The 19,483-nt window shown below is 41.5% G+C and overlaps 1 protein-coding gene across 7 annotated transcripts in view; it reads right to left on the reverse strand.

Moving 5' to 3' along the window:
* The window catches only part of ZNF536 (zinc finger protein 536), a 467,918-nt gene that overhangs the window by 275,299 nt on the left and 173,136 nt on the right, over nt 1-19,483 (reverse strand). The window lies entirely within an intron of this gene.

Below are 19,483 nucleotides of genomic sequence, written 5' to 3' on the forward strand. Positions count from 1 at the left end.
AATTAGTACTGATTTGGCTGGTCAGGTGAAGAGTGTTATACTATCTACATAGAAGAGAAAGAATCAAGGTCAAAAGCGAGTGGACATCATCGATGTATCAGATTGTCATAACAAACATTCTCAGTTCCACCTTCCATGGATGGTTGTGGGGCTATTCATGGTTGTAAATGTCCTAATATCAAAAGGTATGTGAATGACAATTTCAAGCCATCCAACACAAATTTACAGTATTGGTACAGTCACTTTTTTAATCCAAAATCTATTACTCGTGAATTAACATTAACTTGGCATCGATCACAAAGTTCATGATGGGCCCCAGAACTTTCAGGCACTGGATGACCATGGATCACAACCATCCAGTAAACCCACGATTTTGTGATTCGTCAGTCTCTAGAGTCCTCGTATTAACTCACAGTCTCGAGGTGATAAAATTAATGTCTCTTGTAAATTTGACATTTTCCAATTGTCATTTTTGACTCATCCTTGACTTCGCTTTGGAAAATCGCCCAAAATGAATCTGGGGTCACTTAAATAAATGTTTTACATCAGTTAATTAACTGGGCTCAGGGTGACTGAGGACAAACAGATGGGGTCCAAGTCTGGAAGGAAGTGGAAATTAATGTATACGTTAGAGTCGTTGGACCTCCATGAATGTGGCTATAGGATCTGATCTTATGGAGATAAGTGCTCTTGGTCACTGGTGTGATCTTAGATACCCTCAAATGGAACATATTGGTATATTGAGTAGCATATGTCGGCATTAGTTTTCAATCACTGATAGGTTCTGTAGATTAAAGTAAACTATTGGACTCCTCAATTTACTGGTGAAGGGTTTCAACAAGATACCCAAACAGGTGTTATATTTGTCATTTTTTTTTCATACAGTTGTGGCCAGAAAAGTATTGACACCCCTGCAATTCTGTCAGATAATACTCAGTTTCTTCCTGAAAATGATTGCAAACACAAATTCTTTGGTATTATTATCTTCATTTAATTTGTCTTAAATGAAAAAACACAAGAATTGTCCTAAAGCCAAATTGGATATAATTCCACACCAAACCTAAAAAAGAGGGTGGACAAAAGTATTGGCACTGTTCGAAAAATCATGTGATGCTTCTCTAATTTGTGTAATTAACAGCACCTGTAACTTACCTGTGGCACCTAACAGGTGTTGGCAATAACTAAATCACACTTGCAGCCAGGTGACATGGATTAAAGTTGACTCAACCTCTGTCCTGTGTCCTTGTGTGTACCACATTGAGCATGGAGAAAAGAAAGAAGACCAAAGAACTGTCTGAGGACTTGAGAAACCAAATTGTGAGGAAGCATGAGCAATCTCAAGGCTACAAGTCCATCTCCAAAGACCTGAATGTTCCTGTGTCTACCGTGCGCAGTGTCATCAAGAAGTTTAAAGCCCATGGCACTGTGGCTAACCTCCCCAGATGTGGACGGAAAAGAAAAATTGACAAGAGATTTCAACGCAAGATTGTGCGGATGTTGGATAAAGAACCTCGACTAACATCCAAACAAGTTCAAGCTGCCCTGCAGTCCGAGGGTACAACAGTGTCAACCCGTACTATACGCCGGCATCTGAATGAAAAGGGACTGTATGGTAGGAGACCCAGGAAGACCCCACTTCTTACCCCGAGACATAAAAAAGCCAGGCTGGAGTTTGCCAAAACTTAACTGAAAAAGCCTAAAACGTTTCGGAAGAATGTTCTCTGGTCAGATGAGACAAAAGTAGAGCTTTTTGGGCAAAGGCATCAACATAGAGTTTACAGGAGAAAAAAGAGTCATTCAAAGAAAAGAACACGGTCCCTACAGTCAAACATGGCGGAGGTTCCCTGATGTTTTGGGGTTGCTTTGCTGCCTCTGGCACTGGACTGCTTGACCGTGTGCATGGCATATGAAGTCTGAAGACTACCAACAAATTTTGCAGCATAATGTAGGGCCCAGTGTGAGAAAGCTGGGTCTCCCTCAGAGGTCATGGGTCTTCCAGCAGGACAATGACCCAAAACACACTGCAAAAAGCACTAGAAAATGGTTTGAGAGAAAGCACTGGAGACTTCTAAGGTGGCCAGCAATGAGTCCAGACCTGAATTCCATAGAACACCTGTGGAGAGATCTAAAAATGGCAGTTTGGAGAAGGCACCCTTCTAATATCAGGGACCTGGAGTAGTTTGCCAAAGAAGAATGGTCTAAAATTCCAGCAGAGCATTGTAAGAAACTCATTGATGGTTACCGGAAGCAGTTGGTCGCAGTTATTTTGGCTAAAGGTTGTGCAAGCAAGTATTAGGCTGAGGGTGCCAATACTTTTGTCTGGCCCATTTTTGGGAGTTTTGTGTGAAATGATCAGTGTTTTGCTTTTTGCTTCATTCTCTTTTGTGTTTTTTCATTTAAGACAAATTAAATGCAGAAAATAATACCAAAGAATTTGTGTTTGCAGTCATTTTCTGGAAGAAACTGAGTATTATCTGACAGAATTGCAGGGGTGTCAATACTTTTGGCCACAACTGTACATTACATACTTGCCAATAATCTGATAGGGTAAACACCATGAACCACACCTAAAGTGGGCATTTAAGGATCCATATCTGCGGTCTTGTGAGGGTGGGACTTAAAGGGATTGTATAGGTGATAACAAAGACCATGAGGGGTTGACCGCTGGGACTGCATGCCAGATCACAGCACTTTTATCTCGGTAAGGACTCATTAAGAAGTCTGTGCAAATCGGACCACAAATGCATGGACTGACCGCAGGTCTTCCGACCCAAGTATGATAACCTCATAGAAATACACAAAGCTGTCATGCTCTGGTTGGGGACCTGCGGTCAGTCCATATATTGTGGTCCAATCTCGAACTGATTTGTACCGATGTGTCAATAAGTCCTCCGATTGGGGTGCTCAACCTCCCCTCTATTCACCCTCTATAGTGACTGCCGAAAAGAGCAGAGCAGTTCCATAAAGAATGAATGGAAGAAGATCGCATGTGCTCAATGTCACGCCAGTCTAAGGGCTCAGTCACATGCAATAAACTCGGACAAGTCTTGCACGTCAATACCCGACACTGCCGCAGACACTCGGATCGGAGCGTGCGGCTGCATGCATTATTATGCAGCTAAATGCTTTGATCCGAGTGCTGGGTATTGACGTGTGAAACTCGTCCAAGTTTCTTGCATGTGAGCATGAGCCCTAACGGGGATAAGTGTGCCCCATTCTGACGATCAGTGCGGGTCCCAGAGGTCAGAGCCCCATGATCTTTATCTAGGAGATAACATCTGTTCCCCAGGTGACTCCCTTTAAATATCCCAAATTTGCAATTTGTAAATGTAGTTCAGCATGTTATTCCAAAGGCAGCATAAACCAATATATACACCTGGAGAAAGTACCTGCAATAGCACCAATGTGTATTATGTTCTTACTAATGGCAACATTTAAAAAAAAAAAAAAAATAGAATGCAAATTAAAGGGGACATTTAATTTTTCTTAAATGCAAGTATTTGGGGGTTAAAATTACCTTTAAAAAATTTTATTGCGTGAAAAAAAAAATGTTTGGGAGGAGCTCAGAAAAAGAGATAAAAAAAGTTACAAACTCCCCATTTGACCAGGCTCACTGACAGATTCTTAGTTAACTCATTCTACAGCCTGCAATGGACAGTGGAACAAAAAAGCAAAAATGATTGGTAACAAAAAAAAAACAAAAGGACAAAACCTTTAATAAGTCCATAGGAAAGAAAGAGGTATGATGCAGAAGACATTTTGTTCTAATTTTTTTGCTGCCTAGTTGAGTCAAAAAAGCAAATGTACGGTATAGAGTAAACCTGATCCCCAGGTAGGAAGAAAAAGAAAAAAAAAAAAAAAGAAAAACCTGTCGATGGCATGGGGAAGCCTCGTCCTGTCTCTTTAATAAGCCGATCCTCGCGCACATTAACAGTGTTGAAAATTCAATTGCAAAACTCTTTGTCTGTTGTCTGCTTACTCTAAAGATGGTCTTTCTTAAACAACAGAGCACCAAGGAGTCGTTAGGGCTCTCTCTTCATTACTTCAAAAAACCAATCATTAGACACCAGAGTATATACGTAATTAGAAAATCACTTCCTTTGCAATCCAAGCTAAGTAGTTTACATACTGTAATTACAGGGACAAAATCAATTTTTAATCATTTCACTGATTGGGCTCATCAGCACTGTGGGAACGTTGTAACCTGCTTGTTGTGCATAAGCAACATCTGGGCTAAAACAATTACCCTTTGTTTGCTACAATATTCCTTAAATCTTAACGGCAAAAAAAACACAAAAAAAAAATGTAAAAAAAAGGGGGTAAAATATTGAATAGGTTCGTCCTTGAGCTACAGATCGCCCCAAGTATAACATACTGCGTTGCTCATCCGATAAGCAATTTAATGACACGGCTGCTTCTAGATTTTTTTTCTTTATTGTTATTTTTTTTTTTTCTTCCATCTCTTCAGTAAAATAAAAAAAAAAAAAATATATAAAAAAAAGTATCTGATTGTTTTAAAGATGCATTCAGCTGGCTAATTGTTCCATAGCTAACACATGGTGTTCAAACAGCCCACACATTACAAAACGCTCATCTGGAATATAATGTCCAACTATTACAGAGCCGGGAGGTTTATACTAGCGCTAATATAAATGAATGGATTTTATCAAAATTAAAAAAGGAAAAAAAAAATAAAAAAAATTCTGAGAGGCTGAGGATGTGTGAAAAATAGATGGTATGAATTGGCAAGGCGAGCCTAACCATTTTGTTCTCTTAATAGGAAGTGACCTCATTTACACTGGGGTAATAATTAGTAGCGCTTCAGTGACAGTTAAGAAAAAAAAAAAAGTTTTCAGCATAATAAGGCAAAATCGCTTTTGTTAGAGATTCAGCGTTTCGTATTAACCCTTGCCAAGCAAAGAGGAAAAAAAATGCTAGACTAATTGCAAAAATATTTGCAAATGTGTTAAGTCTTTTTTTATGTCACCATTCAATTGTTTTTGGATTTAAAGTGGGAGTAAAAAAAAAAAAAAAAAATTGGAATGAAGGACTTATTACGGAGTGTCAAGATGGAAATCTCGAGCATGGGACTGCTACTCAACACAGAGATGACAAAGATATTGACTACTGCCAGGTGCAACAGGGACACATTTGAGATGGACGGAGATGAGTTGGAAGTTCAGTCTACTCCAGTGTTCCCCAACTCCAGTCCTCAAGAGCCACCAACAAGTCATGTTTACAGGACTTCATTAGTATTGCCCAGGTGATGGAATTATTGTCTGTGGAGGAACTGCATTTATCACCTGGGCCATACTATGGAAATCCTGAAAACATGAACCGTTGGTGGCTCTTGAGGACTGGCGTTTTGGAACACTGGTCTACTTGGATCGACGATAACTCAAGATGCAGCGATGACACTGGAAGCTAACAGGAGAAGAGGTATGGGAAAATCAACAATGAGGTCCTGGACAAGGTCTTCAAATCATGGAATATTTCACTGGCGATAGAGATTGAGACACGGTTAGTACATAGTCTGGTCTTTTCTGTGGTAAAGTACAGATGCCAAACTTGGAAGACGAAGAAACAAGACAGAGGAAGAATCAATGCCTTCTAAACGTGGTGCAGGAGAAGGATGTTATCAATACCATGGACGGCAAGTACAACAAATCATGCCAGACATGTCACTCGAAGCAAGCATCACTACTTGCCTACTTTGGACTCATGATACACAGAGAGCAATCACTGGAGAAGGAGATCATGGTTGGAAGAATAGAAGGAACAAGGCAAAGAGGAAGACCAGCAACCCAATGGCTTGATACCATCAACATAACGGCAGAGAAGACCCTGGTGGACCTATTTAGGCTTGCACAAGATCGATCTTCCTATAGAGCGTTTATCCATCAAGTCGTCGTGGCTCGAGACCAAGCCGAAGGCTGTTAAATAAGAAAAAAGTTTCTATGATAAATGTTGTTAGTCTGGAGATCCAATCCCTAAATTTAGGCTCCTAGATAGGTGTTCATGTATTTCTCTGCATTACTGGAATCTAAGTTTAGGAATTGAGATGACTCCATCACTGGCTGAATTGTTCTTCAGGACAGTAGTGCCAGCTTCAGTTCAGTATTTAAATGAGACAGTTTCTTCTTCAGGTATTGTTGCCAGTACAGTAGACCAATGATCGCTTGACTGGAAATGTACGCACTGAATCCATCTTAATTCGCTAATTCCAAGCAAGTCGAGTCCTTTTCTGTTCATTTCGGCTTTGGCGATGTCGAGTTTGCTATGGTTGAACACAAGACAGAAGACGACTCAAAGCCTTTGAAATGTGGTGCTGGAGAAGAATGTTATCAATAACATGAATGGCAAGAACAAACAAATTAAATTTGGAGTAAATCAAGTCAGACATGTCACTCGATCACAACACTATGATTTGCCTATTTTGGACACATCATACAAAAAGAGCAATCACTGGAGAATGACATCATGGTAGAATAGAAGGAACAAGGCGACGAGGAGGACCAGCAACCAGATGGCTTGATACTATCAAGATAACGTGGAGAAGACCCTGGTGGAGTCAAACTACTCTTGCCTAAGTTTGATCTTACTCCATCCATCAAGTTGACATGGCTCGAGACCAAGATGAAGGCAGATAATAAAAAAAAAATGTTTGGGGATCCAATAATTTAGAAAAGTTGTATGAATCCAGTCATTGGATCATTATAGGGGTCCATTATAGAGAGTCTTTGGGCAGGCAAATCTTTATTAGTATTAGAGTTGAGCGACTTTGGTCGGATCGGGTTTCGTGAAACCCGAATGAAACAAAATTTGCGTCGGATGAAACTGGTCCGACAAGGGCAAAAAAAAGTCGGAGTTTCATCCGAAACCCGACCCTAATGCAAGTCAATGGAAAATAGAAGTCGGCATTGACCGGATGACATTCATCCACTCAATACCGACTTTTATTCCCCATTGACTTGCATTGGGGTCGGGTTTCGGACGAAACTCCGACTTTTTTTGCCCTAGTCGGACCAGTTTCATCCGACTCAAATTTTGTTTCATTCGGGTTTCACGAAACCCGATCCGACCAAAGTCACTCAACTCTAATTAGTATCTATTAGTTCTTCTTGAAGTGTTATTTATCCGCACAACCAGGACCAAGTTTTTGAATGTAGAAAGGGTAAAACTGATCAGGTACAGGACAGATCAAGTTGACCAACACCAATAGACTGAAACTTAAAAAGGGAGACGATACAGATTAGATATTAGAAAAATCTTTTAGACAGTGAAGGTGATCAATGAGTGTAACAGGCTGCCACGAGAGTTGGCGAGTTCTCCTTCAATGGAAGTCTTTACACCGGCTGGACAGACATTTGTCTGAGATGGTTTATTGAATCCTGAATTGAGCAGGGGGTTGGACACAAGGACCCCGGGGGTCTCTTCCAACTCTAATATTCTAGGATTCTATGATTTCATGATTCTAGACCCTTAAAGAAGTTTTTTTTTATCCTGCTCTACAGCCTCCCATCACATCTTGTAAATGGGATAGGGACAATAACATGGCTCTTTCTTTGACTATCTATAGTGAAGAAGAGGTCCATCCTCCTCCACTAATGATTGTACAAAGCCCTACAGTCATCTACCCACAATTTCCCAGACGCCATATTATTTTGAAGAACTGAATGAGGACCTCATATAGGCTGTTTGGTCTTCCATCAAAGAGCTTGGCCATACTATGATGACTAGAAAATGTGTGGAGCCATGCATCACTGGATGGGAGCCCCATTTTGAGTTTTACTAGGGTCCCTTTTCCTCTACGCAAAATTGCAAATTTGGAAGGAAACAGGAAATCCTGCCTTTAACCTTGATAAATGAACATATCTCCATTGTCTTACCAACCCAAAGACGACTTATCAAGATCAAATAGGTTGATTTATGGACACTAAACATTATAATTTAGTCATAAAATGCTGGGGAAACCCTGTTCACATGCATTGGATGCAGATTTTGGCACAAAATTGGTTTGTCAAATCTACAACATGGGTGAAATCAACACCGACATATGGAAGCTGCAAACACTTTTCCACTAAGGAGTTGCCAGGAGCTTTTCCATTGGATTTTATTTAGCTATTTATTGAGAATGTATTGTTCTCCTCCATCAATTTTCCCATGTAAAATCTATTCGCAGAAGGAAGCACATCCATCGCTACCAGTAATGGACTTGCATTGAGGGCCAAGTTGCTTAATCAATGCTATTGTTTAGAACAGGAACCCACAGCTTGCGTTAAGGAGGCTGGTCAATTGTACAACCTCACTATTGATATTCTCTACATGCAAAGCATTCCCAGCCTCTCAGGTTAATTGATATATATCACTACATTATGCAACCCAATCAAGAACCAGCACTACCCTTTATAATGGCTGCTTTCAGAAGGTCTCGATGCTTGCATCTGCCACAGCTGGTCTGGAAGCAAACTGTGAAACTCCCAGTGTTTACTACTCAGAAGGGACGCGGACATGTAAACCCGGCACACATTCAGGAGGCTTGTAATTGGTCTCGCATAGTATAGGCAGCGTGTGTCCATGGGCCCAGGGCCCAAGCTGTAGACACTGTTGTACGTCTATCCCAGGAAAGCTATCAAAGAATATATCAAGGAATTCAAATGAGGCACGGTTGGCAATTTCTGCCCTTCCTTGGCTTCGGTTTGCCTTGCTATGTGTAAATGAAATGCAAATGACTGAATTTACCATCAGTTTAGAACTGGGACCAGTACGGGTTTTGCTGGAAGGAACTGGTCCAAAAGAACAAAGTTGACCGCACAATGGAAATTCATACTGATGTAAAAAAAAAAAAACGTATGGCAACCCAAACCAAAAAATATCAGTAACATTTAAAGAAGAGAGAAGGTTCCATGGCAGTGAAGTTAATGACACTCACACATGTTGCATAGAAGAACCTGTTGAGTGTCTAATATTCCATGACCATGACTACTGTACTACTCCCAATTTTTCCTAATAAGTCAGTACTGCGTAGGTTTCTGCCACCTTGTAGCAAGGAAATGGGTCTGACCATTCCATAGGCTCAGTAGTGTAGCATGGGTTACCAGCACCCAAGGCAACTGCAAGTATTATACCCCTATGGTAAGGCAACGATATCCAACTCACCACGTTTATCACCAATCCAGTCTGAAGCATGGAAGGCGACTCTGCCATGAAGCAATGAATTATTATCTAGCTCCATGAACAAAACATCTTAATTTATTGGTGCGTATATAAAATAACGATAACATCCACAGAAGACTTCATGTTAGAAACATCGAAGTGCATAAAAAGCACTTAATCGTGGTGACCGTGATCTTTCCTCCATGAAGCTGGATAGTACTTCATTACACCCTTAACCCAGAGTTCCTTCTTAAAATAAACAAACTAACCTAATCCAAAACTGACTCCTCTTCTACCAGCACAGGCAACACAACATAGTGCTGTCATAGTGGTGCCTGCACCAGGATGGAAAGCACCAGGCCTCGTTGGTCGTAGGCCTATAACAGCCTGCTGACTACAATACAAAGTAGTCAGAACCGGAAACATGTGGGGCATGTGCACTGCTCGGGATCTTCGGTGCTTTTGATGCCATTTCCAATTTTATTTTTCTTTTGAAATTTTGGGCCTTTTAAAAATTTGCAACAAATCAAGCACCCTTGTCCTCCTTTGTCTTCTGAAGAGGGGATACTGCAATGTTTCTGTATATCAAGGCACTTGAAGACCATCGGTGAGCATCCAAAAAGTCCTCCACTACCAGGAGCTGTGCCCCGAGGCCGGTCTGAACTTTTACCCCTATAAATGGTTCCCAAGAGGCGAACAAGGTAGCCTCATATTAGACCAATATGTGTAACAATGAATTACTGAAGAGGTTGTCAATTCCCAATGAATCAGCCAGCTTCAGGATCAGATAATGGGAACCCCTATGTGCGTTATGATAAATTGGGTGTTTGCAAACCATTACCATTTCCAAATTTTGTTAAGAACCCAGGGAGCTTTTCTTTAATAAAGAACCAGTTTTCCAGAGGAAAAAAAAAAATCAAGATATAAATCGCATTAAACATAAGTAATACAAGTATTTACAGGACGTGATACTAAGATATTTCCAGTTCAGGATTTGCATTTTATAACTGTTTGGTTTAGCCGGTAATCCTATTTTTTCTACCTAGGATTTTCTATTGTTTGCACGGCCTAAATAATATTAGTAATAATTGAGAGATGAAAACATGCAATGACGGCTATAATAGGGAATTGGAAATATAATCATTGTGGACGAGGACGAGAATGAACCAGGAGTATCCATAATACATTTGTTTTTTTGCGCACAGATGAAGAAGTGTTCGCTAATATTGGCTGTCTTCCCGCAGCGGCAACAAAATGGTACTCTCAAAAAAAAAAAAAAGCACAAAGAAGGATTCATAGAGTGCACACAATGCATCTGTCTATTTGCAATCACCAATCCTTCATTATTCAGATTTTTATCATTACCTGCCTGCATTTCTCTTAAACAAAACTTTATTCAGCAAATGAGCCGTGCAAAACGACGGATTGGAGCCATTTCAGGACAACCCTTCAAAAAATGATTTCTAATCATTGATAAAACTCAAACTTAGACATCTGGGTCACTCCTAGTAGGATGGATACACCATGGCAGTTGACTGCAAAATTGGGAAATTCAAGCCCACCCCCAGGGAACCTGATAAGATGGCCACAAAACCATCCTTTTGAGTTTCAGTTGGTGGGATGGTGCCAACCAAATTGGGACCGCTGTATATTGAAATCATCACGGATCCCCTTGAATTCCTATTAGGGTTTCTTCACAATGGATACAAATTCTGTAAATTTTCTATCTGGAATTGCAGATTGAAAAATCGGCAACAGGGTATAGTAACAACAACTGTAGATCTGGACAAATCTCATCCACATGTTCCGATAAAGTTCTTCCCAGAGACTGACCAAATTTTTTAAAATGTCCAATTTAAGCAACAGAAAACAAAAGGATTTTTCGGGAAGTTTCTCCACGGACCTCAATGGTGGCAGCGAAAATCTAAAATCAAATCCATGTGTTGAGAACTTTGCTTTTTGCGGAGAACAACTCGTGGATGTGCGGCAGATGCAGATAATGGTTTACAATCAACGTCAAAGTTCTCCCACCTTCCTAATGATTTTTCTTCCTTCCATGGTGATTCTTTAGCCTTGGTTAGTCATCTAAAATCTACATCAACCAAACAGAGAAAAGTCATCCAAAATCGCCATTATCATATGTACATGGGGGACCATTCGCTTATCCAGGAATAAATGATGGAGAAAGAAGGATTGGACATGATAAATTTCCTTTTGTTTTCACTGGAGATAAGCCAACCATATAAAATCAATGGTTAACACAAGTTGGGTTGTATGGTGGCAAAAAATATTGAACGTTGGTAAAAGTGTATCAATAGACTACCATGGTTTTTACTGAAAACATTTACGAGAAATATCCAAGGCATAACTGAAAAATACAACCTCAAGTTGATGGGGCTTAGACACCTCTACTAGAGGTCTCCACCACCTTTGAAGTTTCTAAACATTACCTTCAACTGTGATTTCAATGGGTTCAAGAACTTTTGGGAGAACAGGTCTTAACATATGAACAACCCAAAGAAAATCTAAGGAGCAGAAGAATCTTCTTCTCCTCTGCTCCCCCTGATGGCCGACAAGTAGAAGATGCCAAGGAATCTCTTAACAGAACACCTGCTCTGTCAAGACCCAAGAACAAGACCCAAGAAAAGAAGGTTCCTCTGTGAAATGCTTTTTATGGAAATTGTCAAACACGTCTTGTGGAGCCCCGCACATACAAATGAGCTCAAATGATCAGAAATTAACTGAATAAAAGCTATTAACATATTAATCCATCAATGACAAGTCATGGGCGGCGTGAGGAGTCATTGAAGATGCGTGACAGCTCTTTGAGTGACAGCGGGACAGACAGAATGTCGCCTGAGTAGACAACGAACTGGCAAGTTGGTTAAAGGGTTAATCCAAAAGCAAGCAAGGTGGGCACAGTGCTTTCCGTTTGCTGTCAAGCCCAGTATATTCCAAGCATGCAGAGCATTGTGCAAGTGGCCTGCATCCTATTTCTATGCCACGCAGAGCCTTACATCCTGCAGCGCGACTGCGATAAACAACAGGAGCAATAATTGTCTAATCAGAGTCACTATTAGAAACACCTGGCATGTTTCACAACTGCACGATAAGAACAAAAGAGCAAGGATTAAAAAGAGACAAGTGAGAGACAAGCTGGCATTATTAGCTAAGCCAAGTCAGAGTGGCAATGTTGTATGGTGGCAAGATGTGACATATCCGGCTCCCAACCACCACTGGACATCAGGAGATGTGCCACAGAAGATAACAGAGCCATCTAATGCATAAGTATACAACAGCCAAGATGTAACAAGAAGAATGGAAATGAATACCTGCCATGCAACACCCAACTGTCAGGAGCAAGTGGTAACCCATAAGGAGTATTAATATAGCATTCATATTCTTACACAAAGAGCAGTATTATAGAAGTTATATTCTTGCATATAGGGGGCGATATTATAGTAGTTATAGTCTTGTACATAGGGGCAGTATTATAGTAGTTATATTCTTGTACATAGGGACAGTACTATAGTAGTTATATTCTTGCATATAGGGGGCAGTATTATACTAGTTATATTCTTGTACATAGAAGCAGTATTATAGTAGTTATATTCTTGCACATAGGGGCAGTATTATAGTAGTTATATTCTTGTACATAGGAGCAGTATTATAGTAGTTATATTCTTGTACATAGGGGGCAGTATTATAGTAGTTATATTCTTGTACATAGGGACAATATTATAGTAGTTATAGTCTTGTATATAGGAGCAGTATTATAGTAGTCATTCTTGTACATAGGGGGCAGTATTATAGTAGTTATATTCTTGTACATAGGGGCAGTATTATAGTAGCTATATTCTTGTACATAGGGGCAGTATGATATTCGTTATATTCTTGTACATAGGGGGCAGTATTATAGTAGCTATATTCTTGTACATAGGGGGCAGTATTATAGTAGTTATATTCTTGTACATAGGGGCAGTATTATAGTAGTTATATTCTTGTACATAGGAGTAGTATTATAGTAGTTATATTCTTGTACATAGGGGCAGTATTATAGTAGTTATATTCTTGTATATAGGGGCAGTATTATAGTAGCTATATTCTTGTACATAGGGGGCAGTATTATAGTAGCTATATTCTTGTACATAGGAGCAGTATTATAGTAGCTATATTCTTGTACATAGGGGGCGGTATTATAGTAGCTATATTCTTGTACATATGGGGCAGTATTATAGTAGTTATATTCTTGTACATAGGGGCAGTATTATAGTAGTTATATTCTTGTACATAGGAGTAGTATTATAGTAGTTATATTCTTGTACATAGGGGCAGTATTATAGTAGTTATATTCTTGTACATAGGAGGCAGTATTATAGTAGTTATATTCTTGTACATAGGGGCAGTATTATAGTAGTTATATTCTTGTACATAGGAGCAGTATTATAGTAGTTATATTCTTGTACATAGGGGCACAGTATTATAGTAGTTGTTATATTCTTGTACATAGGAGCAGTATTACAGTAGTTATATTCTTGTACATAAGAGCAGTATTATAGTAGTTACCGTATATTCATGTACATAGGGGCACAGTATTATAGTAGTTATATATTCTTTACATGGGGGCAGTATTATAGTAGTTATATTCTTGTGCATAGGGGGCGGTATTATAGTAGTCATATTCTTGTACATAGGAGACAGTATTATAGTAGTTATATTCTTGTACATAGGAGGCAGTATTATAGTAGTTACATTCTTCTTCATAGGGGCAGTATAACTGTAGTTATATTCTTATACATGGGCTGGGGGCTTTATTATAGCAGTTAAACTTTGTCAATAAAATTGGGTACCAAGTGCTTTGTGGTATCTAATATACATTCCAAAAGAAGGATCGTCTTTAGTTTACAGAAGCTATTAGATGGCAATTCCACTCAACTAAACCCTCTAATACAGTAATGGATTCCACCACAGACCACTTTCCCGTGTCATATATTATAATATATACCATATACTCCCTTCCAGACAGCTGCTGGGTTCTTAGACCTTTCAGAAAAGCTGCACACTCTAAAAAAACAACCAAATGTGAACGTATGCATTAATAGAGCGCGCCTGATAAACAGGCCCTTAAGTGATCAACTAAGTTTATATTCTCTCTATTCCGGCATGTAAATTATGAGATGCGCCTGTGACTTCATTTACTCATCTTAATTTCAATCACATTTTGCAAGATTCAAATCAGCTGTAATTATTTTACATTTTACAGTACACCCTATACTCATGTCGTGCATACGTACCGAGGTAATTACGGGGCAGGAAACACAGCTATAGATTCACTTAAAAAGACGCAGATTGGATTAACCATGGGTGTACTTTACTCCAATTCATACACAAATTAAAGCACTAATGAATGTACATCGTGGTTTGGACCTGGACATTCGCCTCATTGGAGGTGGCTGAATGTATTTTTAGGTCCTGAGAAACATTATTCTTTATTAGGAACTGCAAAAAAATGCTCAGAATTCCGCTCCATGTCTCCATGTACATGAATAGGGCAGACTGGCCATATGTCAATTTGGGCAAACACCAGTTGGGCCAGTCTAGCATCGGTCTACAACACATTCAACATATTGGCGTCCTCAAAACCTCAATACTTTGCAAAAACTGTAGGGTCCAGATGTGCGGACCCCTGTTCTTCCACTTACTAAGGAATCCCGCGGACTGCTCCTAGCCTAAAGCCTGAAGAAGCTGGTGACGTTAGGTGACATGATGGTAGAACTGCATCTCACAGCCGATGCTGGCCCAAAGACTGCAGTGTTGGAGCACGTCACCACTCGGAGGGCAGGACAAAGAAGGTTCATTATTACTGTATCAGGCACTGGTTATAGCAATATGTGGTTTGTGTAGAGGTGGGAGAATGCAAGTAAATAATAACACAAATATGTGCCTGAAACATTTTGCAGAGTCAAGTAATGGATGGAAGAAGTGGTAATGGTGGTCTGGGCCACATAGAAAACAAAAGGAAACTTTAAAAACTACAATCAGTGAGAACGTCACTGATATCTACCATTATATATCAATGGTGTGCTGGTGATATCAATGTTAGAACAGTAGTTTTGGTTAATGATCAGAATGTTAGTATAATCTCTAATATTGCAGTTGGGTTTGGTAATGATCAGTATGAAGGTATTATTCGGTCACTATGTAGTGGCAGTATGTGCTCATAGCGTGGCAGACATCATTATTGGTACTATTCGTCTTGCAGGAAATCTTTATTTCCTTCAACATCAGGCAGGGTCATTTGTAATAGAGACCCAACATGGGACGGCATGCTTTAAAATGCTAGAGCTGGGGGGCGTGGCATGGCAGGCGAGGAGTGAGGACGCGTCCTGGAGAGCTCCAGCTCCTATACCGAGAACCGACCCAATCAGAGACTCACCTAGATGTCCAATACCCCGATGTCCAACAGGAGAAGCCGAGGGAGTGCGCCCACAGGCCTCACGGCACCCAAAAGGGTCCCCCACAATATCTCCTGCTAATTCACCGGGGCGGGTAATAAGAAAGCTACAGGTGCCATGATGGATGCGGCGCGCAGGGGACAAGCAGCTCCACTGCCAGCGGGGAATAAGGTACTGGAGGTGGGGGAGCAACATGGGAGGAAAGGAGACGATGGGGGGACTCCCCCGGAATCTAATAGGGTGACCCCGGCGGCCATAAAAGGAACGGGGCAATCTTCTCAGGGTGGTAACGGCGCCACTGAGCCCCTGGCAACATGCGCTTTACAGGGAGACCCCGTGATTAGGCCAGAGAGGTCTCACACTGATGCAGCTTGTGCAGGCCTAGGGAAAGCCTCCCTGGAACACCCTGCATCATACTCCCGGGGAGATCATCATATCATTCCCCCTGAAAGCAACCTTGCTATTACAGATGGCGATATAATGCAAGGAGGAGCGGATCCCATAATGAGAGGGCAGCTTGACCATCCTATGTCACCTGCTCATCAAGATGACTTGCCGTCAGCCTTACCTCCCCCACTTACCCTTCAACTAGCAGCGTCCCTAACACACAATGTGGACCTTCAGCCCCTCTTCCTGCAACACCCATAGGAGTCGATTTCACATTACTGTATGATAAAATTAGAGACATACCGACGAAACAAGACATGGAGCAATATATTGTACGCCTGGAATCTTCTTACAAAGCTGAGCTTTCCATACTTAAAGACGACATTCAACAATGTGGTGAGAAGGTTGAATCTCACGATCAGCTTATAGCTTCCCTGAACGAAAGAATGGAGGCTCAGGAGGCTGCTGTGGCTACCCAAGCTAGACAGCTGCAGACCTTAGCGGAGATGCTGGACGATTCTGAAAACAGGGGACGCAGGAATAACATAAGAGTAAGGGGATTACCTGAGTCTATACCCCCTAAGGAGTTAAATAACACTTTGAGAATCATTTTCAACTCGGTATTAGACAGGCCTCAAGATACCCCATTGGAGTTAGATCGTGCTCACAGTGCTCTAGGCCCGCGTCCCAGTGAACAGGACCCACCGAGAGATGTGATTTGCCGAGTCCATAAATATCAACTTAAAGATGCGGTCATGGGAGCGGCCAGGAAGACAGGACCCATTAAGTACTTGGATACCCGCATACAGCTCCTACCGGACCTATCCAGATGGACCTTGCAGAGACGCAGAGCCCTTCGCCCACTTTTAGATGAGCTACGACAACATGATCTTCCTTATACTTGGGGGTTTCCATTTTGCCTCCGGGTTCAGAAAAGGGGCAGAGTGCATCGCCTGAGCCATCCTAACGGAATCCCGGCATTCTCAGCCACCCTGGATGTATCTGAGGTGGACGTCACTGATTGGCCATCCTTACCGTCCCTTTATATAATGAATGACCCTCAACGACAGCGTCCACCCGGAAGATGGCCCAATGGACTTGAGCATGCATATCCAGGAGAGGGAGAGAATGACTGATCGAGAAATTCTATGAATCGGGACGGGTTTTCTCATGAATGTTTGGGGGGTCAGGGATGGAAGACCAGTTTTATCAGTTGTCATCATCAGTCGATTTCCTTTCTCTTCCTTCTCCTCTCTCCCCTCCCACCCTCCCCTTGCCCTATCCTATGTGCTCTTGAGTAGCTATATCTTCTTACTGAACACCTTCAGATACCTGGGTGGATCGCCACCCTGTAATGCTCCATTTTAATGGAAGGCATGATCTCTAGAAGCTTATGTTATTCCAGATTTAAAGATTGCGATGTTCTTGACATTATCAGTTCCGATGATACTGCAGTTATATACGATGTGTGATGTGTTAACGATTCGTGGATTCGGTAGATATAAGTACACAATCTTAAAGGGTTAGATTTCTTGCTTTAGGGGTATGTGAATGTTATATTTCCATGGGGTCGGGGACCGGAGGAGACGGGTCTCCATTTCTCTTCTTGTCGTACATATACCCCCCCTGGAGGTGCTGTTCTGCCATTGTGGCATACAGCAATTAGTACATACCTCCACCTGGTTCCACGTTACCTGTGGGGGTGTGCTTACTCACACTCACATCGTTGATTCTACTGTTACCTTTATCTTTTCTAACTCTTAATTCTTTATTCATTCTTAGTGTTCAACCTATCCCCACTCTACTAGTCTTTTTCCCCTTCCCACAGCGGGTGTCGGACCTCGGAGCGGACCTACCCCTTTGGAAGAGGCCTGATTCTCTTGGCCCCAGACTGCAAGTACAATCCCTGGTAAGATTGACACACGAAAGATTACACTTGGCTCCTTGAATGTTAGGGGCTTTAATACACCACAGAAGCGGTCGAATATCTTATATGGTATGCACAAGAAAAGAGTTAACGTATTGATACTGCAAGAGACACATTTTAAGATTGGACATGACCCTAGTATACCCGACCGCTATTACATGACTTGGTTCCATAGCGCCAACCCGGACTCACGGTCCCGAGGAGTTTCCATTTCACTCCACAAGTCCCTCCAACATACCATACTGGATAAAATAATTGATACTGAGGGAAGATACGTGATTTTGAAAGTCCAGATTTTTTCAACAACATATACTATAGCGGGGTGGTACGCCCCCGGCCGGGACCAAATTCGAGCTGCGAGGTCTTTTTTGAAGACAGTAGCTGATTTCGCCGAAGGGGTTGTTGTCCTCTCTTAATCCGACGCTGGACTCAACAGCGGCGAGGTCTTACCTCTTTTCGCCAATTGACCTCTCTGAAAAGAGACCTTCATGACCTACATCTTACTGATGTTTGGAGGCTCCTTAACCCCAACACAAAGGATTATACGTTCTTCTCCACACCACATAACTCATACGGCAGAATAGATTTTTTTCTTCTTAGTCATTGCGCGTTGGCCTGGGATCCGAAGCCGTCCATTGGGAGTTTCCTATGGTCGGATCATGCTCCAGTTTTCCTGGACATTAGCCCTCCTGATTCAGGGACGCGACAGTGGACGTGGAGATTATCCTTCAATCTTTTAAAAGACCCTACATGTGTAGCTGACGTTAAAACTACTATAGCGACCTTTTTACAAGGTCATGAACACGACGCCACTGTCATGGCTATCAAATGGCAAACTCTAAAATGCATCCTTAGAGGGGTTCTTATTAAACATGGCTCCCGCTTAAAGCAAATGAAAAATAAGGAAATTAGAGATCTCACGGAAAAAATAATATTTTTGGAGATGATTCATAAGAATGACTTAAAGGCGGAGACGCAGACTGACCTGATCAAATGTAGAGACGATCTGAAGTCTCTGCTAAACGAGAAGTCCCGTATTCATAGAAATCGTTTTAAAAGTATATTATACGGCCAAGCTAATAAATGTGGATGTGTGCTGGTCAGATTGTTACACCCACGCTGTCAGACCACATACATCCAATCCCTTCAGAAACGTCGAGGTCAGACGACATCTAATCCAACCAAAATTCTAGACATAATGCGAAGCTACTACCATACATTGTACACTAGGGTGACCGGATCTCATATGGGGGGGGAAAAATGTCGGAATCTTGTTCGTCTGGACCCCACAAAACGATTCCCCTTTCCAGATATTGATATAGCCAAAATTTCAGCTCGATCAAACGACGTTAACCCGTGCCGCTCGCCGCTCAAAGTTTGAAAAAATCCAAATTGAGGTATTTTAAGATTTAGGTATTTTGCATAGTCTGTTAGACCAGTGGTCCCCAACCTTTTTTGCACCAGGGACCGGTTTCAAGCAAGACCATTCTTCCATGGCCCGGCAGGGCGGGGATGGAGGTGTGGCGGCAGGGGCGGGGCTTTGGTCATAAGGGGGCGG

Source organism: Dendrobates tinctorius, unplaced genomic scaffold (assembly GCF_039654945.1).
Source record: "Dendrobates tinctorius isolate UK_male_01 unplaced genomic scaffold, ASM3965494v1 ptg000214l, whole genome shotgun sequence".
NCBI classification, from domain to species: Eukaryota; Metazoa; Chordata; class Amphibia; order Anura; family Dendrobatidae; genus Dendrobates; species Dendrobates tinctorius.